Source organism: Anoplolepis gracilipes, chromosome 1, assembly GCF_047496725.1.
Source record: "Anoplolepis gracilipes chromosome 1, ASM4749672v1, whole genome shotgun sequence".
Taxonomy (NCBI): domain Eukaryota; kingdom Metazoa; phylum Arthropoda; class Insecta; order Hymenoptera; family Formicidae; genus Anoplolepis; species Anoplolepis gracilipes.
Window position 1 is genome coordinate 21,963,365 of NC_132970.1, and position 25,833 is coordinate 21,989,197.

General features: G+C 34.7%; 1 protein-coding gene across 18 annotated transcripts in view; it reads right to left on the reverse strand.

Annotated features, from left to right (window-relative positions):
• Nucleotides 1-25,833, reverse strand: part of Foxp (forkhead box transcription factor P) — a 292,578-nt gene that overhangs the window by 79,425 nt on the left and 187,320 nt on the right. The window lies entirely within an intron of this gene.

Genomic DNA, 25,833 nt, shown 5'->3' on the forward strand with positions numbered 1-25,833 from the left:
AGCCGCAACATCCCTGCTTCTTCGTTTATTTGCGTACTTTCTCTCTCAATCACTCGTAAATGTGTTTGTGATATTTTTTCTAGAACGCACTTTCATTTCGAGATTCTCGATATCAATAGGTTACTTTATTAATCATTGTTTTATTGTGAGAAATATGGATTTTGGTGATTTTTAATTGTATGTATATCACTACCTGTGTTCTTATTTTATATTTTAATTATGTTTGATTATTCATTTAGCTTACATCTTATTTAAAGTTTAATTCTTTGCTTGAATAATGTTTTTTAATTTGTATTTTATATTAACTTATCGCCTCTCGATCAAAGATTAATAAAATTATGCCTGTATTTATTTAAACAGTTTACCTCTTTTTTTTTTGTACACTCATACATTTGTCTTATCTTCTTGCATTTGCTCTTTACTTTCTGTTTTGTCTTTCATTTAACTTCTTCCAATCCGCCTTGAACGTTCTATCTCTTATCTTACCATCCCTAATGTCTCCTTCATCTTCGCTAGCAGCGCGTAAGCTTAAAACGCGCACACCCCGGGGCAATCGTGCGCACGCCTTGTTTAACTAGCCTTTTAATTAGAAACGCTTAAAAATTAAACGGTAGCGCGAAATACACGCCGGTCTCTTCAAAATTGCGCGTGACTGCAACCCTGCCAGAATCAGAGCGCGCCGGCACCTTTTGTTGCGTTGCTACCCCATTGTGCTGCACGCTGCTTAATATTTACCGCCTAGACATTGGCATGTACGCCATTCTTGCCTCATCGACGTGGCGAATATGCAAAAGGAAATGATATACCAGGAAAATCATGCGTACATATTTTTAACACAAAATTATACAACAGTCAATATAAATTAATAGATAATTAAGGAGATAGCTTTTTTGATAAATTGGTAATTCTTCCATTTCGTACAGCTTATTTTATATTATTAAATTATATTTGCAATAAGACTTATGATTATTGTAGCAAATTATGTAATAATGAATTTAAGATAATCGATATTAGCAGATAAATAAAAGATTAAATTATACTACGTTATGTTATATTAAGATTATACGATATTACATTATTATATTATAATATTATGTTTTAATTAATATATTTTTATATCTTATAAGTATAATTATTTTTGTATTGTAAAAATTAGTAATGATGATAATTAAACATAATAAAATTAACAATAATGTAAATATTTTTATTATCTATGTACATGTTTTAGAATACAAAATATTTCCCTATTAATATGCAATATATAATCAAATATTTTTTTATTTTTGCAACGCTTATTAAAAATTAAATAAAACAAAAATTATGATAAATTTGGTTGAAAAAGCTTTTAACAAAGCTTATTATATTACATTTTTGTTATAAAGAAATATCTTGCACTCAAAGATATCAATTTACAATAAATATTACAAATTAATATCGTATAATCTCAAGAGTTTTATTTTTAATACATCTTACATTGTTTAATATTTCACTTAGTTTTTTATGCAAAAATCTAGCGTAATACAGAATCACAATTATTTCCGTTATATTCAGATTATATTAACTGCATCTACGTCTCGCGCAACATTCGGAAAAGTTTTCGATACAGAAATGTATATAATTACGTATAATATTCCCAACCCATTTAATACACTGTATGTACCGCTAATAAATGTAAAAAACGCAATCCCTCGCAGAGATCCCCTACACAGCGCGTTTGTGCGTCGGTGAGCCTACATTTCGTTCGCTACAGAATATATTGAATACAATATATGCCGCCCGGTACGGTATTATTTACACGCGAATTTTGTATTTAAAAAAAAAAGCTGCACAAAGAGTTGGATTTAATTCGTTTTTGGTAGAGAATATCCACATTCACCGTTGGTTGTTCTGTATGAAAAAAAAAATATATACATATATATGTTTTTTTCATAGAGAGTAGCCGTTTGAACGCGCATTATATACAAGCTGCAGTGTATCGATGTACTCCGCCGATTCAACGAAATAAGAGAAAAAAATAATTGTAAGTGTATCACAAAATCGCGAGGTTAAAAATATTGTAAAATTGCAATAATTGAATATTAAAAGCGTAAAATTTTTCAAAGCAAAAAGTTTTCTTTTTCTCCCTTTTTTTTTTTTTTTTTTTTTTTTTTTGTTTACGAAATGTTAAACGTTTTCATTTGTCGAGTCAAGATTTATATCCAATAAATAATATATGTTATTTTGAATTTGTACACTTCTATATTATAATTTTTGTAATAAAAAACCTATCTACGTTTATAATTATATAATAATAAATTTATTCAAAATTTAATGCAAATTTTAATTTATTATATGATTAATTTAAATAATAAAGTATATTGTATGCTTGACTATCTCGCAGCAATCACGAAATTTACATAAGATAGCAAATTAAGAGAATGGATATTCTCTATATTCTAGCCTAGACAAGCCATTTCCTAATACAATATATTGGATTTATGCAAACCTATAGTGAAAGTTGCGTCCTAAATAAAAAGGGTTGTCACTTCCCGGCCGCACCAACCAATCCCTCGCACATGCCGAGTCTACCAGAAACTTCGCGCACTACCTCTGCCATTTTTCGCACCAACTTCTCTCGCCTTAACTTTGACAGCGGGGTAAAAATACTCGGAGACATTATTAAATATGATTATCCAGGCAAGAAAGAAGAAAGGAAAAGACGGCGCGGGGATGCATCAAAGAGGGCGGGGACGAAAGGGTCCAAAGGAGAAACAGAATGAGGCTGTTGAGGTGGGAAGAAATAAGACGAATAGTAGGGTTAGGCTAGGAGTAAAAAGTTACAGAAGGGTGGTGGTACGCGACTTCTGGAAGGTGGCCGGCGTTGGATGCGGGGTGATGCAGCTTCAAAGGGTGACGCGGAAGAGGAAAGGCGTTTCGCGTCGAGCAAGCCTGCCGAGCTTGACTCGGCTCTCAAACTTTGATACGATTAAGACGGAACGAATTAATCTTCATCCCTCGCCAACGCCGTCTGCTGGCAGCCGCAGGGACGCCAGTGGTGAAGAAATGGTTTAAAAAAAAAAAAGGGGTGAGCGATCGCCAGGTCGAGAAAAGCCGGCGAGCTTTGGTGTCGGAGCTAAGGGTCGACCCCTTTACGGAGACCCTCTTCGTTTCAAGGGACGAAGGTGACGTTAATTAGAAAGACGCGCGACGAGATTCCTGATCCGTAACTGTCCTTACCTAAAACTCATGTCCTTGTTTGAAGCTTTCTTAGCTCGCGCGAACAATTTTATCCACGTGTGGTTGCCGATATAAGGAATGATATTTATAGTCGCTCGATAAAGCATATGAGAGATCCTCGAAATTTATTATGTAGAACATCTCTACTTTTAAGTTTAATTCTATAAATTTAATTATACATTAAATTAGTGCCAGCACAATTAATTTAGACGAATCTAGGATTATATATAAGCAGATAAATCGCTTTCCTAGAGATACGCAAAATATCTTATTCTTAAGTCTGTTAAATTCAGGCAATACGTTTTTTAATGAATTAAATATTAAGAAGAATTAAATATAGATTACAAACTTATGAAGATTCTATAGTCCGTAATTATCGATCAATGTTATTCTTGGATGATACTAGAATAAATGACAGCAACAGAAACCATTGATTTTCCAAAGAACGCACTGTGTAACAACGAACAAGTCAAATTTGTTAATTTGTTGCACGTTAAAATGCGAGTAGATTGAGCAAATGCTTGGTGCTTATAGGGAAAGGATAGTTTTAGCTACGAACGGCATGGTCAGCAGCGGTCTACCGGTCGTTTTTAATCTCATTGTGAACATGGCTTAATCGAGAAACCATTACCCTGGTTTGCTGCGCGAGCTAGAATGTCTGGAAGGGTACAGCCTCTTATAGCGGAGAGGGAAGGCATGTGGTTCCGTGTGGATCAAGCTACCGATAGAGAGACTAAACCGTTATCTCACACCTTCTGTTTCAGGGATCGTGATTGCGGAATCACGTTTTCAAAAGTAAATGTTTGATTTCCTTCTTTTGAACGATAGGCTCATAAATTTCACCGAAAAATGCGTTCTTATCGAACAACATTTTATGGAAAATTTGCGAAATGTTCTATTTATCATTATTAATATTAGCCACAATCTAAAAGAGCAAACAAAAGTAATATTGCCACTCTTAAATATAAAATAAAATGTAATTAAAAAAATAAAAACTTCTTGATTAAAAAATTCTTACATCGAAAAAATTATATTTTCATCTTAAGAATATTTCACTTATCTTTATTAATATCTTTCTTGAAAATAAGTAAAAAAAAATCCTTTTAGTTTAAAAGAAAAATTCTCTAAAGAATAGAATAATTTTAGATATTCTTAGATAATATGTAAGAATATACACTGAATGAGATACTTTCTTATAATTGTATTATTTAATTTTTTATATCATCACTTTATCATTATATTATTATATTATTATTTAGGATTATTAATCCCAATGATAATGAAAAGCAATCTTACAAATGGACATTTGTTATTTATTAGAACTTTTACAAGTTAAATATGCAATTTTTACTTAATTTATAAATAAGGTATTTCAAAAAAATCACGTGAAAAAGAAAATGTTCTTATTTATTAAGAGAGCTTATAAAGTATACATTTCGAGAATACAATTTTTGTGGTATAATAAAATTCGATGTCTAAGATTACACATCGATTTAGAAGATGTATATATTATTTACAATTTTCTTTCAGAAATTCAGTGTATCACTATAATCACATATTCATTTACCAAAGATATAATAAAGATATAATTTTAACAATTACAGAATTGTTGATAAATCATTAAATTAAAATTAAAAATGGTGAAGAGGTTATCATAGTAGGCTATTATTTTTGTCTACACAATTAATTACGTACACAATTAATTACACGATAATCCATTCTCTTACGATAATCACCACGTACGACATAGGCGAGGAATGAGTTCGTGCGGGTCAAAGGAAGGGTGCGAATTTGCTGATCGTATGGTATTTAGCAATAAAGTTCGATTCCCCGGACTGGCGAAAGAAGCAGCCCCTGATTTCGTCGGGGTTGCGAAAATTACAGGCTTCGGAAGTGGTCGCGTTTAAACCTAGCGTCGTGTATCGACAGGAAGGTAACTACGACGACTGGAAGGGTGGCTTCCAGCAGGTTGGTCAGAGGATAGCCCCGGAGAGTGGTCACCGAAGTGACGGGGAACCTCGGGGATGGCGAGATCTACGAGCAGGGATGACAAAAAGACCTCGGGAATCGCACCACGCCGAGAGAACGGAGGGAAAGGGGGAAAGAGGAAAGGGAGGTCGCTGAGATCGGTTCGAATGGCTTCGACGAGGGTGAGAGAGGATCTCTCACCCTGGTCATCGCTCTTGTCGTCGGCGGTAAGCTCGGCGAATGAGGTTCCGCGGGAAACGCGCCGGGACGGATCGTTCCTTTTTCGTGGACGTCGGAGTTCTTTCCCGAGGGCGGTTTCGAGCAGCTGGACAAACTGCCTCGTTACTGGGGTGCGCCCGTCGCTTTTCGGGACGTTAGGAATCCGTAATTGACGTCGGTCGGGCGGACACGCCGATGTAGAAGCTGCGCGATTGCCGCCTTCTGGTCATTGAAAAGTTTTCGTTTAGCTATTGACATTATTCGCTAAGATTTTTCTTTTCTTCCGATTAACAAACGTTTCAAATAATCTTCTTACATAATATTTCACAAACTACATTTCTAATATAAAATAATTTAAATAATAATTAATCAAATACGTCGACATTCTTTGGTTCGACGCATCTGTATGTAAAAAAAAAATCTATTTCAAGATTAATATACTAGAAATTTAATTTTTGTTAATTTTAACGGTATTATACAGTATAAAAAATATAATTGATATTAAAACTTTCTTTGTAAAATAGCAATAGTGCAAAATGTGCAAGTAAAAAAAATTACAAATATAATTATAATATATTTTATGTCTAACTAAACATTTTATAGTAATATATTAATTACTTTTAGCATTTAAAAATACTATTAGCATTATCTTTGAAATTTGTTGATATAATATTAGAGCTTATTCGATGTATACAAAAAAAAAATCAACAAAAAATTGCTCGATGGAATTCAAATCGGTCGAGTTTACGCCCGTCGAGAATACACTTTCGATCTGTCTTGAAACAAGTCACCGCCGAGCGGGCTCTTCGCGACTCTATTTACTCAATCGGTTCGCTGATGATCGGGAACGAACGACGGGACCATGGAGCAGAAAGAAAAGTATGGAATATTTAGCGTTCAGTGAGCTATAAAAGCAATTATATGGCAGCCATTGTTTGGCGGGAGTGCACCTCCGCGATACGGGGGTGAACGCCCGGGGGATACAGGGCGGCAGCATCAATTCAATGAAAATCAGAAGTACGGAGCAATAAATACGGGCGAGTCAATCCTACCTCCCCCCCCCCACCCCCTATTCCGACTCCATCGTCACGTTACGGAAAATCCCACGAAATCTCGATTTGGCATTCGGCTTAAATATGAACTCCTTTTGGCAGGAGAACTACCCATAAAGGACTTTGTTCTCGTGAAGAAATTCAAAAAGTCAATATATCACAGTAAATAAATTGTACAACATATAAAGATTTATTTTTTAATCAAGAAGACTAAGGCATATGATATTAAATAAAAAATATTTTATCGCTTCAACGTGTTACAATTATTATCTTTTTTTTTTTTTTTTTTTTTTTTTTAGAAAAAAACACTTATTTTTAAATGATCAATACTTACATTTTACTTTGCAATAATATAATTATTATTCATCGTATCATAAGATATAAATGTAAGCTTGCTTTTATTTAAACTGTACAATTATTATATAAGAAATTCATGTAATTAAACCAATAATGTGTTATATATAAATAACAGATGCATGAATTTTCGATATTAAAAAGAATTCATTTTTGAAACTCCGACATAATTCACGCGAACAACTCGTCCTGATTGCAAATCTCGATTTGACGTAGTTCATCGTGGCCTATGGATAATAATTATTTAATGCGTAATTACGAATAACAGATTAGTTCGTCCTGCTCGTCGGAAGGCATTGCGTTTCAAATCTCGGGGAGGGTAAATGAGAAAATGCCAGAGTGAGAGCGGAACGAATGAAAAAAGAGAAAGAGAGAGAAAGAGAGAGAAAGAGAGGAAGCTGGCAACTCAGAAAGTAACCGGCTGTTGGAGGTGAGGAACAACGCTTCAACATAGAGAAAGGAGAGAGAGACAGAGAGAAAAAGCGCAGGAGAGCGGTATGGCAGTTCTAATATAAATGTCTTGGCCGAAAGGCGGAACGGAGACATTCGCTAATTAAAAAACTTGAAAAATTAATACACATTTCTCTCGTACCTCGGGGGTTGTGTTACTTCTCCCTTAATCCCTGGTATCTGATCGGCCATCTGTTCCCAGCCATCTCGAAACTGGTCCCGTCTTTTCGGCTCGTTTACTATCACTTCCAACTTCAGATATTATTTTAGTGTATTCTAAGAGCTCTGCACACTCGTTATTTCAGAATTCAGCATACTAATTCTTTGCGATAGAAAGATTATGTATGTAGAAGAAACGTTTTATTTTCCGATATGTATATATCAGCAATACAAAGTGTTTAAAAGTTTTATGTAAATTTATATTAAATTTTTAGATAAAATTTTATATTAAATTTTATATATTGTAAATTTATATTTTAGCACCAGCCAATACTAAAAACTCATTTAATTGTAATTTGTAAGATAATTGAATAAAGCATTTAAAAAATCTTATTAACATGATAAATATATCACGCATAATAAATTTCATGTTCATATGTTTTAAATAAATATTCTACTGTACAATTATAATCTTTTTTTTTTTTTTCAAATACGTACGTTATCTATATTACAATTTTTTGCGGAAAACTTTTAAAAGAACCAAGCTTCTTATTCAGTCGGAGAGTGACCGAAAATTTCTAATTATTAATTGAATTCGAAGTACCCACGGTTATTACCCACTCCCCCGTTTCATTTCCGAAAGAATGGCTCGCTCCTCCCGCAGTTTCCGCAACTCCACGGATGATCCGCGACCGCCACCATCCTTCGGAATTGACGGGAAGGTAACGAGGTGACGAAAGACAGGGATAGAGAGAGAGAAAGAGAGCATCGGTCGGGATGAAAGGGAGCCGAAGAAGAGCGAGACGACACTGAGCGTAGCCCACTTCGTTTTGGAGACCAGACAGAAGCACTTAACTGCCCGCCTGACAATGGAGTCTTTCGCATTATAGCGTTCAGTGTCTTGAGGCCTATTCAGCGCGACTCCTGGCCCATTCTTTGCCATTGTCTGTCTCCTGGCTGGTTACGGGAGCCACCTCCGATCTTCCACCTCCCCGCCCCGTCGTCCGTTACAGCCCGGGAGATGCCTCCGTTTGGAACGGAGGTCCGCCGAGGGTACGAGAGATCTTTATGCCGCCATCTAATTAGTCCCGGCATTTAACGGGATATAAATAAGTTAAACACTATTGAATTGTTGATAACGATAGTCGGGAGCTCTGTCGCTTCTTCTGCGACTCGTCCTCTCCCGCCTCGCTACCCCCTTCTTCCCTATTTTGATGACCGACCAGGCGTCGTTTCGCTTCAACCCTTCCGTCAAATTCTCTTGCCGGTTCGTTTATCGAGGAATATATTTGTCTTCCCTTTTGTGCCTAAATGAAGTGTTTCGTGAGCGTAAAAGAGACTCGTGATTAGCCGCGACTTACACGAAGATTTCAACTGATAATATACAAGATTTAACGGCGAGAGATTGGTGAATGGATATAATGTCTAAAAATACTAAAATGCGTGTAATACTGTCTTTATATATCAAATCTGGGCCATTATATTTGTTAAATAATTTATTTTAGACAATAAATATGCTTCTCAATCAAAGTTAATGAAAAACTATTAGAAGCTTATTAAGCTATATCTTTTAATATGCATTTTATGATTTTAATATTTACTAGTTTTATAAAAAAAATTCATCATTATCATAATTTAGCATTATTCTCAGAATTCACGATGTACAGAAAGCGTTTGTATTTATAACGACGTAAATGGAAAAGACGAAAGAAGAGAAGCAGAACAAGATGAGGCGGGGAAAGTTTCGGTATTCTGCAAAAGAAGCGCCTGACCAAAGCACAATTCGTAGATGATAAATCGTTTAAACCTTTTCGCCGGGATCGTTCGGCCGGAAATAAAATGAATTTAAGATCCGGCCACGAAGACCTACAGCTCTGCGGTCGGGTGGAGACGCGGAGGAATGAGAGATTTCCTCCTGCAGTCGGAAAGATTTCTTTAATTCGCAGCACTAGCGCTCAAAAATTTACATATTAATGAATAACGCAATCCTTAATTAGTTGCCGCCTCTTTATGTACTTTTTATTCATTATAATTTTAATTCTGCCGTAATCATAACAGTAGATAATAGAGAAATCGCAAATAATTGTACAAAAATTGCAAATAATTATATGTGCGTACTTTTCTATTGTTATAGTTACTAAATTTATTTATTTTTTTTTTTTAAATAGTATTATACAATTTTCTGAATAGCACATAAACTATAGAATTTATTTATTTTTAAGGTTATATAAAATAAGTAAACAAGGTAATTTTTTAATTGTATTCGGAATAAAAAATTCCAAACAACAAAATTATTGCAAAAATTAAATTTTTATTATAAACGCATTACAAAAATATTAATAATATTAATGATACAAAAATACGAAAGTTAGAAAAACAATACTTTATCAAATACAATTATTTTTAAAATTCAGTTTACAAGACAAGATCGTAGATGATATCGTAAAGTTGTGCAATGTAACGTACGTGATGTCGGTTTTAATTGAATAATTAATGCTGCAAAATAATTTGAATTATGCACCGAGCAACGTTGCAGATTACGATGTATTGCAAAAAAATCGCGTAGAGTGCATTATAAGAATCAACGTATTAGTACGAGTGCAAAACAACCGGTATCCTATCGCGTGATCTCTTGCCTCACTGTTACGATAATTATGATAGCTATATATTAGTTATTTATTGACAATACGTGACGCGAATCAACAATGTATATTTTAAAATAATAATTTAAAAAAGATGAAACTGTGTTGATGTAACTATTAATTGTTCGACTGCTTTTGCAAATCTACTTGTTTCTTTCGTAGAGAACAACGTCTTGAAAATATTTTTCGCGTGATTGTTTTCCAATTTTACATTCGCTCGATAATTTATTCATAATATTTAATTAATTGACGTTAAACTAAACTCTAGAAAAACAACTCGCTGTAATTACGTACGTATAAAATTTGCATTTCTGAGTTGGTTGTAAAATAGTTAACACTTTTTTTTCTCGTATTATAAATGCATAGACATAAACACACCTGTCTTGTGTAAATTAAATTTCTAGTAATTACAACTTATACTCTGTAGAGACTCATAATTTAATAATTTGTGGCCATCCCCCGAGCAAAACATTGCGTTAACAAATCAGATTATTATCGAGCGTTTCTACCTCCTTGGTTGAGAAGAAGAGAAGGAAAAAGATACGGGTGGCGGCCCAGTCCCAGTGTAATCTCTTTCGAATGCGAAAACAATTCCAAGTAGTAACCGTTGCCGTGAGAGTCTCGACATATCAGCAGTGGTGTTCGTTGTGCATGTTGTGTTCGTGTGAGATGTGCGATATCCAATTACCTTCCTGTATATAAACCGACGGCATGCACGAACAATTTCTTTTTTAACCAACTCGAAATGCCGCCGGCGACACGTTCATCGCTGTGAACAACAACGATACCAGTCTTGTCAGCACAACACGTGGTAAAATTAACGTTTTGCTTCTGGTGTAGGTACCGCGCTTTCGAACGGAAATATACTCTAGAATAAAGACATAAGATAAGAAGGCAATATGTTTGCAATCAATCTCCGGACGAAGCTGTTTTCATTTCTAATGTAATCTTGAGCCACCCTGTGTAATACTGCTTACGTTTCGTCTCGGCATGATGGTCATATCTTTTCTGCTATCTGATATACGTATACGTTACTCTTTCAGTGATATAATTCTCTGCTTCTTACGCATTTCAGTATCTTTCAGCAACTGTAATTATAACTGTCCTGTGATCTTTTTACACGTCTAATGTCACTTAATTAACTCTACTTAATCTGTATATGGATGTGAAATTTTAAAAACACATTGGTCATATGTCTAAAAAAAATCAAAACGAAGATAATTCATTTCTAATATTTTAAGTGTGGCTTAAAAATAAAGGAGCTTTATTTTATTTCGTAAAAAAAAAAAAAAAAAAAATTGCGTCACGATACCGATACATCGATAGAGTTCTCACAACGCAACGACGTCCGCAGCAACCCTCTCGTTAACACCGATGTCCGCCGATGTGTACACGGCGAAGCGACTCGCAAAGGAAACACTTCGAGAGGACCGCCTCAACCCAGTCATCCTCTTTTCTCCCCTCTTCTTTCCTCTGACTCTCTCTCTCTCTCTCTCTCTCTCTCTCTCTCTCTCTCTCTCTCTCTCTCTCTCGAAGGATAAAAATAAAGAAGGAGAGAAAGAGCGCGTGCGTGCAGCGCAGTGTGTACTTGTCTCAACTCTGAAATGGCGCACCATGCCGGTCGTTCGTTTCCCTTATATCTCTGATAGGCGCTCGTAAACCGAATTAACAGTACTCCCGTGCTCGTGCATACATGCACGCACACGTCGGTTCATCGCACGCACACACCCACCCAGCCATCCACCTACGATAAGTACGAGCGAGCGTGAGCAATAAGAGGAACCGACAGTGGATAGCGCAGAGGAAGCGGCTTGTGAGGAACGGCACGAGGGGTGGAAGGGGAGGCTGGGAAACGGAAAATGCATATCCACGGGATGAAGAGCCGGGGCCTCTCAGAGCTGGCACGGTACAGCGGCTATCTCCAGCCATCCACCCCGCAACCACCGCTACCCTCGCCCCCGCCGCGCCTTCGTCGCGCGCGCGAAACCAGCGAAACGTATATCTTCCCTCTGTACACCCTACCCTACATACTCATCCCCCTCAGTCGCTTACAGCGTTTCCAAATTCACGTAATAAAGCTTGCCGGCTCGGCAGCTCGCGCACACGCTAAGTACATTTATACGGATAGATGAAAATATCAGAAGGATCGACGGAGGAAGCAGCCAGGGGGCGAGGGCGGGGGCGAGGAATACGAAGAGGAAACGCACGCGTCGGACTACTTAACATTCTTTCCCTCGGACCGACGAGAGAATATTATTCCTAAAGCATGGGATATATTAGTTATATAATATTTATTTATAGATGTAGTATACTTTTTATTCAAAGCATTGTGGAACAAAGTCTCTCTCTCTCTCGTTTTCTGCCATTTATAATTTCGACCATTTCCACATCGATACACATTATTTACATAGAACAAGGAAGGCACTGACATGAGAGTTATCTGTTTGTCGTGCCTCTCTTTGTGCGCTTCTATTTTCTATTTTTATTTCTTTCCCTTCTGATTTCTGTTTTGTGCTTTTATTCATAATTCAATATATTGCGAAGTAAATCGAATTCTTTCCTTTTTAAAGATGATTTCAACTAAAATATGTCACTTCCTTTTCTTTGTTAACGGACCACGCATTCGTGTATCTATTTACTCGTTTTTCCAAAAAAACAAAAAAAAAAAAGAAAGAACAGAGGTGATGAGATCGGTGGGAGGGTGAATGCGCGGTTCATCCTATGGGATGTGAAATGTATACCGGCACAGAAAGCTGGTACTTTCGCCGACGTGCAGCTGGACAGGAGTATGTACGATGTTCATCGGATACTCGCTGCAGGCTACGTTGGAGCAGATTAACCGGAAGGGATTATTACAAGGGAGAATAGAGGATGTACGCATTTATTCGGGGCAAGGGATGAGAAGGACCTGCACGTTGCTTCCGCGATGCCCGTGTCGAGTGGATACTTTTTAATTTCGCTTCCCTTTTTTTTTTTGGACTCGTTGTTACTCCCGAGTCGAGGCTATCCTTCAACGAATCGCGTGGCCGCGATGTGGCATTCGATCTTTCCTCGAGTCTGAACTTTGCGAGAACTCTGTAGAACATATTAAAACTTTCGACGGAACTTAATACGCGATTGCATTTGATCGCTCTTGCACTTGTTGACCGCTGAATAAAAAATATAAAGTCATGTATGAGAAAAGAAAAGCTATCTTTGAAAAATAAGATATTCTTCTTTTGCTTGTCTTAAGATATTTATTTTTTTCTTGCGCACATCAATAAAATATTTTATTTAATTCTTAGATTAAGATATACTTGATATAAATTTCTTGCAACTTTATTTATACGTTAGCAGAAATAATTTTATATATATAATATATGTAAAATCTTTTGTATATTAATGAACGCATTATAAAAAGAAAATTGACAAATTGATGTAATTATATTTTTTATACCATCCCATTGTGTTAATTTACAATATCTTACGGTAGGTAATCAGAATTATATCTCCGATAATCAAATCACGCACTCGAAATTAAATGTAATTTGTACAGTCGTTATTTTATCCAATCAAATTTTATTCTATACAATTAGCTAACAATAAAATTAATTAATTCTGAGGAAAAAAGTTGAGGCGCATCCATAAAACAAAATTCATCGTGAAAAAAAAGGATCGATTCCACGAATTTTTATTATCAGATATTCCCCACATAATTCATATCGAATCATTCGGGTATAAAAAAAAGCTGTTGTAAATATCGTGTTGATTCAATATATACATATTCGAAAAATATATCGCTTCACATCTGTTTGAAACATCAAGTGGTAAACAAGTTACCGATCTCCATATTCTGTATAATTATGATATTTCTCCGATCAAAATTTGTCGTCCAGCCAAGATTGGATTATGAAATTATTGTGAAACAAATACAAGCGCCAAGAAAATCTATCTCGACGTGAATTGGGCTTTAGTTACACGCACAGGCAGCAGAGTCGGTGCACATACATATATATATATAACTCGCGTTGTACCCATACACGTTTCTATCCCCGACGAGGAAAGCAGGGATTAGCGCATGCACGTGTGAACTCCTCCCCGGCATATTAAACGATTCGACGAGTTTTATTTATTCAGGAAATGAAAATCCTAATAGACTTTTGCTCCGTTGTTATAATTTCTTGCCGTCCAACGTATTGACGTACCTACCTTTCGCACGTATCGCCGCGTCACCGCGCCGCCTGATATCAGATACGTGATCGCGCTAGGTTACGGAACAAACGGCGCACCGACGGTTAAATATCGAAATGAATGGATTTCCTGTGGCATGTACAAAAGAATCGGCCGATCCGCAATATGGCGACGTGAAAAAAGAAGAATGATTTTATACCGATCAATCTTGATACAAGCAAAACGCGACTCCTCCTCACCTCTACTGATACATATATACGAATATCGTTGTGCAGTAATAAAAGAGAGCGGATGGCAAATATTTGTATAATCTTGCAATATTATTGATAAACTGTACCGCTCAGAAAATTGCTTCTTCGACAATTGTTTGTACCGAAGAGAAAAATCCTATTTGATCAGTACAAGTTTGTGTCTGTTATAAAATGTCGGCGTTTCAATAAATTTATATTCCTGCTTGCAGTTATAAATCATACAAATGTCTTATAAATTACACTAATCTTCTTCTCTAAAATATATTTAATTGTTAACATTAAAAAACTTTTATATTTATTTTGTCATTATAATTAATCTCAATAATTATTGATATAAATGGTGACGGTTAACAATTATTAATAATAATTATTAATCAGAAATGTATTATTAGCATACAATCGAGAAAAATTATATAATTGAATGTAATGTATATCTGAATTATATACAAATAATCTTTATAAATAGTAATAATAAGAAGACAAAGGAAGACTCTATCTTCACATGAAATGACGTCCATCTATCCGAGTTCGCATATGTGGTGTGCATTAGCGTGTATTGTTTAAAAGGGCCAACGTACGTGCGTGTGCGAGGTCGGTTATCCGGTATAAGAGAGGCGCGGTAAATATTAGGTGCCGTCCTGCAGAGCGCAGCGTTAAGTGTATAAGGGTGAAACGGACGGATGGGGGTGCAGAGAGAGGAGAGGGATACCTTTCGTCCGTAGAACAGCTAAAGGTAGAGACGGAGGCGGCGACCAAATTGAATTTGGGTTCTGGCCTCTGTTTAGATTCCTCGTTGGTTGTTTAGTTTAGAGGAACAAAGAAAACATCTATGTGTTTATTCTAGCCGACGCTTCGCCCCCTCCCCCCTTCCCCTCACGACTGTACCCCATCGCGGCTCCGTCGCACTCTCTCGCTGTCTCTCTCCTTCGTGCGCGCGCGTGCGGATCCTACCCTCTCGTGGACACTCTTTCTCTGTCCCTTTTTCTTCATTTACCTTCACTCTGTCGTTTCTTCCTGCGGACGGCGATTCCCTTCCGGCATACGTGCTCGCTCTCTTTCTCTCTTTATCTGTTCCTACAGCGGGAAGCGATAACCCCTTCATCCCTTAAGCGTCTAACACGAGTGCCATGGCGTTTTCAATTGGCGGATCTCCCTTTCGGTTATTTCGCCAATTTTGCTTACAAGCGTGCAAGATTGTTTGACTAAAATAATTAATTCTCGTTAATATTAAGAAGTGGGAAGATATTTTACGTAAGTGATAAGTAATAAATAAAATAATAAACCTCGATGCAGAAATATATAAATTAACCCCGGTAAAAAGAGTATATTAATTAATTAATTAATTAACTAATGGGTTTTATTTAATTCAATATATATGTTTAAATTTCGTTGAATTTAGAAATAAAATAACAATTTTCGTTAGCTATTAATTATATGACATATATTGATGTGATGGCATAGATTAAGGAAGATTAATATAATTCGCTTCAAATTTCTTACATAAATCATTTTCTGCTGTCCCTAAATATTGTAAGTTATAATATGTTTCAGTGATTATTTATTAATTGAGGCGTTAAAAATCTTCTCTTTCTCAGACTCATTTAACAATATTTACATTTTCTGAAAATTCTTCAATATATTGTATATTTCATGTGCAACTATATGTATAATGAAAAGGATTCCCAATCCGCTCGTGAGAAAGCGTTTCCTAAGCGACGCAATTTCCAAAATAAACGATGAACGGCAGCTCCGCAAATAATCATCGCGCGTGCTTTTAATCAAGTTTCACTGTCTGAGGCCGAGTGTTCTCTCCCTCAGAGTCCGAGACTCCTTTCTTCTAATTCGCGGTATGCGAAGATAGATACAACTGTAGCATGCGGAGGGAAGCCTCACGAGGATAGCGAGACATTTTTGATACCGATAAAAGAACAAACATGGACTGACAATAATACTGTATAAGAATGTAATAATTTAAAAAATAATTACATTTTCTTTTTTCACAAATATTGCGGTTATTTAATTTCAAATAATCTCTATTTGATTGAAAAATATTAACGTCTAATTCTAATCAATAGAAGAACAGGAGAGAACATTTATTATTAGCAATAGCCGACAGTTTGAAAATAAAAAGGATCGCGGAATGTAAAATTGCAAAATTCATGAAAATTAATTTTTACTTCAATTTTTTTGTGTGCTCTGTCAAAACAATGAAACAATTTTTATAACTCGATTTTTACATGATCATCGAATTGCCGCTTTTTCACTTACGGAAACAGATACAATGAAATATAAACCTGTCAATCCCGTTTTAGGAATGGACTTTTTTTTTTAAAGTAGTCGAGCAACCGAATCTGGAAAACGAAATTGCATATGAATGAAAGTGTCGGAAGTGGAATCTTCAAAGTGAAACTTGAAAGACATCGGATATTCTTCGATTCCCACGCCATTGGCAACCAATGACAAGCGTGATAAGACGAAGCGACAGAACGCATGTAACGATCGAGATAAAAATGAACAGATGTGGAGATATCACACACATACTAAAAGTAGTGTAAATTCTATATTCGTATAGTTTTTTTTTTTTTTTTTTTTTTTTTGTATAATCAATTGCTCTTTTACACGGATAAATTTGTGAAATCTAATGATCTTATCAAGAAAATCAATACCTAACCCCACGTTTGTCTTGTATATCTTTACAATTAGCTTTAAATAGAGAATAGAATTTTGTCACGCAAAAATGCAAATAAAACATAAATTAGTATTTCTTTGCGTTACAATCAATTATATTTTTTCTCATTTCTTACTGTTTACAAAGAACATTCTTTATAAAGAATAAAAAAGTAAATTTATTCTCTGTTTAAATATTCTATTCGTTCTCTAAGTATTCCCTCTCTTATATTATTCTACTCTTTTTTTTTATAATATTGCAAACTTTTGAAAAAAATTTTAATTTAGCTAAATAATTAAATGCCTTTATAAGTCAAATATATAAGTTAAAATAATAAAATATATTTATTCAATAGTCTCGATCTATACATTCAACGGAATATTTCGCTTCTTTCATAATTATATACCACGACACGACATCAAGTTGATAACTATACGAAGCAATAACGCTTGATGGATAAGAGACAAGGAACCGGTTGTTTCAGGTGCGCGGCATCATCGTGAAGTGTTTGACATCTTGGCGAAAAACCGTCATCGAGATTTGCTGTGATTTCAATGATGTTGTTGCAATGCGATGGAACATGTTTGGCTGCGATGCTGTCGCAAGTTATTTCAGGTGGCACATGGGGATCTCAGTTTTGTCAACTGACGTTAAGCTGATTGTCCGAACTGTGGGAATCATATGTCGACATCGTCATCGTCGCCGTTAGACTCAAATAATAATATACGCTATGTATTAAATAATTTGAGAATGAGTCACTAATAATATTGTATAACGTTTGACAAATGAGTCGATTATAATTCGTTCAAACTGCACTGCAAAATAATGGTTAAATCAGCTAAATAATTAAACGCCTGTACAAACAATAGGATGTCTTTATTCGATAGTCTCGACTTACACATCCGCATTATTATATGGCACGGTGTGACCATCAAGTTGATAACTATCACGAAGCAACTGCATTCAATAAAGTTCATTTAGCCGACTTTCAATTCGAGGAATGATAGACGATCACGAGTAGACAAATATTAATAACAGCATTAGGAAAAAGAATTTCGACCAACTGGCTAGTGAAATATTCTTCAAAGACGATGGGAAAATAAAAATATCAGCTCGTAAAAAAATATATATTTTAAAGTTAAGTAGATAATTAAAATTGTTAGAATGAAAAACATTAATTGGCATTTAATAGAAAATTAATAGAGATCTGAGAGATCCATCCTTGTAAACGGTGAATTAGGCTAATAGAGCGAAACAATCGAGTATATATAATGTAATGCCGATAATATCCTGTATTTCGATGTGTATCGCTGAACATTAGAAGGATGTTCGACAAGTTTCTCTCAGGTATCACTCAACGGTACGAACCGAGCGTGTGAATAATGGAGGGTAATCGCCCTTGCCAGTCTCCGTCGACCTTCGCTCTCTCCGAGGTTAGCGAAGTGGGAGACTGGAAGGGTGGGATTTCTAGATTGGATTTAAGTACACAGCCTGAAGGAGAGGGGGGGAGGGAGTGAGGTTTCGACCGGTTAATAATGCAGATAAAACCGAGACTCTTGGAAGACTACATGAGACGTCGCGTTGTACTGCGCCGCTTCTGAGTTTCTGACTTCTGTCTTGCCGTCGAATTCTGTTTCGACCTCACCACGACTACCAAGCGTTTAGCCTTCTTGGGTTCGATTATCAGGCATTACTTTGAACTAAAGAGAAATTAAAATCATCAATTACTGTAGAGAGATCCTACAAAATGTACATATATAATTCATTTGTTTTCAATTTATTGCGATTTGTCGCGTACAATATTAAAGTATATTATATATTTAAAACATATCAATTACTGCTTAATTGCTTGATACAGAAGCATTGATGTAAAAAAAATTATGCAGATTATGTAACATGTTACAAATAATTATATAATAGCATTTATATTTTCGTATATATTTATATTTTCATTATTATATAATTAATAGAAAAATTATCTTTATTGAAAATGCCCTCTTATTCTTTTCTTGCATTAATTCTTGTTTTTGTGTTTTAAATTACGTTGTCTTTTTATTTTGTGTGTTTATACACACAAATATAATTTCAGTTTTTTTTAGTCGCGACTTCTAAAAGTCGTACAATAATAATAATAATAATAATCCATAACTCTGACGATTTTCGCGTGGCCATAGTATTTACGTGATATATAACTGTCGAAATTTTGGCCAAAACAAATTTAACAAAACGATCTATCCCGTCGCAAAGCAATCACAAGAGTATTATGTTGTGCATGTTTTCCTAACCGATCGTTATTCTGTCATTTGTCGTTACTTATTAGACATACGGAAGCAAATAACAATAAATTTCACTATTTCAGTAACTTTCCACTTTGTGAAATAACAAGTGCTATAAATATAATCATGATTCCCATGAACATTTCGTAATAAAAGTTCCCTAAAGAATCATCGAAAAAAACAAACATGGTTGAATTAATAGCAAAGTACTACAAATGTCGTAACTCCTATCTCTGTTTTAGCACATGTACTTTAAAAGGAAGAGTATCATCTTTTAAATATTTTATAAATATCATAACATAATTTTATTAAGAGTATATATATTCCACATTATTTCACTTTAAATTTTTATCTTTTCATTATTATAGAAAACTCAATAAAGATAAAATATCCAAAAAACTGCTATACAAGCTTCTACTAGAAGAAAATCGCATATTAAATTATTAAAATGTATTGAAAAATATTTATATATAAACATAATAAAAATATATCGTCTTTTCTACTAACAAAAACCGTTATTAATTGTTTTTGTTAAACTGATTCGCATTCGACGTACATACTTTAGCAAAGTAATCCAAGGGGCGAAACAATTGCTACTTCGAGAGCTCCCAGCAGCACCCGGCGCAAACGAGCCTAATCAAACCAGAAGCAAACCAGATCGCTACTCTCGGGAAGGAATTTCCATCCCCGACGATGCAAGGCCCCGAAAGAAGAATAAAGGCCACCCAAATCCACCCGTTTCGGTAATTTATTAAAATCCTCGTCGCTCACGTCGTACCGCGGAGTTCTTCAGCGCGCAATGAGCTACGGAGTGCTCCGATCCGAGACCTTTTATGCCCCGGCCAGCTGGCTCAGCACGACAAAAATTCTTTCAATTACAGAAAAGCGAGCTCTCCTTAACTCCACCGGCATCGATATTCATAGCGAAGCGTGTTACGTAAAAGTTACGGCTTCGCCGGGAGAAGAGAGGATGCGAGTCGCTTACGGGTAGAAGCAAGGAAGGAGGCAGAGAAATGGCACGAGGAAAAAACCGAGAAAGAAGAATTCGGCGGCGAGAGAGGGGGGGGGGGGTGCCAAGTTGCTTGATTGGGAAGGACAGCCTATCCGCAATTTGCGATCCATAAAATTCGAGTGGGAGGTGAGAACTCGCTTGTCTTTCATCGATGCCCGTTTCTTCTTCTTCTCCTTCTCTCACACTATTCTGTCCTCTTTTTTTTTTTTAATCCTCGTTCTCCCCCTTCCCTGTTGTTCGTTCATTCGTCCTTCGCGCCCGTCCTCGCAACCCCTTTTTGCATTTAAAGGAACTCGCCGATACTCCCTTCGGATTCTCCGAGCATTTCGATATTAACCGGAGATAAAACGGAGTCTAATGAAATATCGACGTCATTCACGGTGAAAGTTTGTTTAATCTTGAAATACTGTTCATGCGACGGTAAATTACTGAATGCACGGATGAGCAGTAATAAGTATTCTCGAAATAATTCGGAGAATTTTTGCGAGAAAGTCGAAGAGTAAAGTTTTATGACGTGCGATAAAAAGATAAATATATTGCATTAATTTATTTTCAAAAAGATATTTTTTTAATTACGATATTGATTTTTTATTTACTGCACCGTGATATGTGAATATCGTTATATTTTAAAATAAAGAATATTATTTTATAAAGTTTCACAATATTCATAATTTATTTAACGTGCACGTTATACAATAATTATGTATGCCAGATAACGGCACAACGGATAAATTCTGCTTGTAAAAAATGACGTTCATTAGCGGATAAATAATAATACTTAAAAATAATAAACGGTAGAAAAGTGAAATCACGAAACATGCTTGAAAATTCTAGACGCGTGCGTATAACATGAACATGATTATAAATGAGTCGCAGGCGCATTAAAATTACACATCTGCTCGGCCATTGCTTGTATAAACAAGGATTCATTTATCGACAGGCTAACATGTACATGGCGTGATATTTTTTGAAAGCATTTTATATTATTTCTTGTGTGTGTATAAAATAATATAGGATGCTCCCAAAAATATTACGTTGTCAATAAACAAATTTAAAAAAATTTATATACGTATGTAATACGTTTATACATAAAAAAACAATAACGTGACTCATACAACTACTACAATGTTTGCTATTTGGAAAATATGCTCTTAAGTAAAATGCTACTAATTGACAGTAATCGTATTCAAATTGTATATTTGCATTTATTTATATTATTTTTATGCTTGTATACTTTATACTAAAATATTTTTAACAAATGTTCAATAAAATTTCGGAATGTAAAAGTCTTTCAACGATTTTTTAAACCATTTTATTTTAAATGTAGGAAAAAAGGTGTCGATTGAATCGAATATCAACCAACTTTGGGATCTTACGACTTTATGAAGTTCTCTTGATCGTTTTGGGATCGAGTTTTGGTAACCATTGACTTTTGCTGACCGTCCTACGATTCGACCGCGATTTCCTCACTTCCATTGTGTCACACTTGAAGCAATCTTGATAGACTTCGTAACTTCGTAGAATCTCGCTGGCTTTTCGAATAGTGGATTAGGTTAATGCCGACAATTGTCCCGTTGAGTCAATTATTTGCAATCTCCATACAGAACTTTAAGGTGATTTTGTAGTCAACTTATTAACCGCAAAGTTTAAGCAAAAGTTAAAATTTTATGTCATGTCGAGTTAGACTCATTATATTAATGTAACCAGAATTTTTATTCATTAAAACTGATATATAACTCTTGTTCTTGACAAATAGAATTTTCTTTTTTTATCATTAATAACACTTTGTAAACCTTTTCTTCAATGCATGTTGTTGCAAAATATTCATCAATTAAAAATTTATATTTACAAATAAATATTAAGAATTTTTGTGTATTATATCGAGGATTTCATAACATAAAAACGTATCCTCAATTTATAAAAATGAGATATAATATCTCAAAGAGATAAGAAAGGTCCCTAAAGGTCTCTATACGTCTTGCATCTTATAATAAAGCTGCGTATTAATTGGCCTAATATAATTATGGAAATAAATACTATGAAAATAAATAATATAGAATTTAAATAGAAATATTTAAACGTATTTCTGTGTATCAAATGCGAATTTTAAACCCTTTGAAAAATTGCGATTTCGGGCTTACGACATAAGTATCAAACAATATCAAAACAATCTGATCTATATAACTTAGATATATATATATATATATCAATTTTTGACATTTTATAATGTTTACGAAAATGAAGACTATGATTAAAAAATAAAAAAATTATAAACTCAAGAATGTATCAAATATAAGTAGAAAATTCATCATACACAAGAATCGAATAATATCACTAATCGAATAGTGTTGTTTGGTCTATATAAAATATTAGTTTCTCAAATAAATTTTCATCTTCGGAAATGGACCCAGCATGTAGAATATCCTCGCAGTACATTATCGTATTCTGACAAAGTTGTTTCGGTGCGAGTAGTCAAGTTTGCGTGGTTTTAACCAGCCGCGATCGAAGTACCGCGGTGTTGCCTGACACTGTTTATAATTTAAGGGGTTCTTGAGAGTCAAGAGGCTGCTGTAAGGGTTTGAAGTGACGCCGACGGTGGCCTAAGACATCGCAAAGGACAGTGTCGTTCTACTGCGGTTACGGGTGTAAGGATCGGCAGGCAAGGGTAAAGTACAAAGTGTCGAGGTGTCTACGTATCCTGCTATAGTTCTGATATGTTCGTGACTTTGTTACAAGAAGATGTATTGACATGTGACAAGAAGATGTAATTGACAATTTTACATGCTTCAAGTTATCGGATCGTTACTCGTATATATGTATATAGGAAAATGAAAAGGGTACTTTAATTTTTAAAGCTATTTGAAATCTTTGATAAGCCAATGCAATCCTTATCTAAAATTCTAATTCAGATAAGCATTCAAACTTGATATCCATAGATATACTCTTTTCTATTCACATGTCGAACGATGAATCTAAAGAGTAACTTTAAGTAAATTATTGAAAAATGAATACATATACATATATGTACTGTATATGTTATGTAATTGAGAAGAAAATATATTATTACTAATATTAAAAATACATAATATTAAATATATAACAGAAAGTTATTTATTGTTAGTAATTTGTGTCAAAATTGGAGTCATTCTATGAAATTGAAACAATAAAAAATAAACAATAAAAAAAGAAATCAATTGTATATCAATAATTATAAGTATTAAATTTTTTTTTTAGAAGTAAGTTAATTTATATTATATTATTTATTATAACTAATATAATTTATATTGTTATATTGTTCTTAATGTAATATTAAAAATTCAGAATCTCTTAACAACGATAATACTCTTTCGGTCTGACCTGGACGCGTAATAAAATATCGCGACCTGTATTCATTTTGATATATCTCAGCTAAACTCGGCAAGAGTAATACGGTACATGCATTTTAATATTAGCTCGATAGTCGATCCTTCGGATGGGGAAACACGATTATACTCCTTAGGTCATCAGGAATAGGAAAACCGAAAATAAAACTCGATGAGCGGTTTCGTGTTACGCAGGTTCTTTGGTATTAAACCTGCTTATCCACATTTATTATTAATTATCTCGTCTAATGTCGGACGCGTATAAAAATTGCTCTTCAAGATATATGTATATAAGATATGTAATTCACACATGTAAGAAAAAGAATTAGAACAGATCGAAAAAAAATATATTCGTGAATAAAATGGTTAATCTTTAATTAAATCTTCTAACATTCTAACTTCTGAAAAACAGAGAAATGCATCAGGTCTGTAATTTCTAGATAAGTACAGACCTGATGCATTTCTGTTTTTCAGAAGTTTGGCTTTGTTTAAAAATTACGAATAAAAAAAAAAAAAGCAATTTTTCAGCACATTAAACGGGAATACATATACTATATAAACGACAGCGTATACTAGACGCACATACGGCGTGAATCATATTATACCTTTTACGGAAACGAGACCGTTGAAAAAGGCCGCTTTAAGAGCCATAAAACATTTGTTTCCACCACCGCCACTTGCCAGAGTGGTATATTGCATTCGCTCACGAGTGCGGGATTTTGAATTGAATTTGAAATCAGGGGGCTCGATTTTATGGCAGCCGGGTGTCAAATGTCGAAGTGTCGCGCCTGGTACCGGCTTATCGTTGAGAAACTCCGTGATCCCAGGACTAAAGCACCGAAAGGACGTTATCGGTTTACTCCTTCGTTCTTAGGTCGCGATACAGGATGCGGAAGACCGTTCAATTCCGTTTTCGATTTGGACTCCGCGTGAAAAAGTACGGAATGGCCGCAAAAGGAAGCAAGAGCTACTGTTTCGTTTTATTGGCTCCGCTCTTTCTGATGATCATTCGAGATGATCGGATTATAGTTATAGCTTGAAGATTCGCAGCTGTCTTCCTTCAACTTGTTGTAAATGTTTTCCGTGAGATCCTGATTCTTGTTATTATTTGGAATACTTATCTATTGTATAGTTTTTTAATTTTGCATTTTATGCAATTTTCTTCAAATAAAAGCAGAATAAAAAAAAGTTTTTTTCTTTTATGTATAATGAGATATATCTGAAACTTTTAGTCAATTTTTAACTTGCATCTTTTTCAAATAATATAATATGTGTACATGTAAGTATTTGAGCATTTATTCGTTCTATTAAGAAAGTTGCAAAATATAATATTATAATTGAAGATCTCTTTCCCAGTAATTTATATTTGCAATATAACCACATTACATTAATGTCAGATTGAAAAACCGTAGTGTCGGCAATATACAATTACACACATCAATGTTTGCAATAATTCGCGTTGATTCAATTTGCATACGTAGCATTAACGATATGTCGAAATATTGCAATAAATACAACAAATAAATATAATGTATAAACCAATATGAAACAAATAAATAATATCGTATTATTTAGTAGGTTTTGCATAAGATCAACATTGATTATCAATACGACAACATCGAATTGTAAAAAAAAAAAAAAAAACCTATTACAATAACAAATGTGTTTCTCTCTTGGCATTCGTGCGATAAACGCGCATCACATGTTACACGTTAGTAACAAATGAAGCTAACGAAAAAAATTGTTACGATGCTACATTGTTGGCTCGGATTAACGTCTTGAACCTTATCGCGTATAAACAGCTGTGGCTATATTTAGCGACATTATGTGGATCAATGTTATCATATTTTGTCACCATTTGATAAAAGCGAGTGTTTCATTGTTTGAATTAACACAAATTCAGTCTAATCACGTTCTAAACGACTGCTATTCGCATAACTCTGTCAGCAGATAAATATTTTTTATGACAAACCTATTTTCAAAATATAACAACATTTCATAGAACAGATTTTCATTAATACTTGATAATTATAC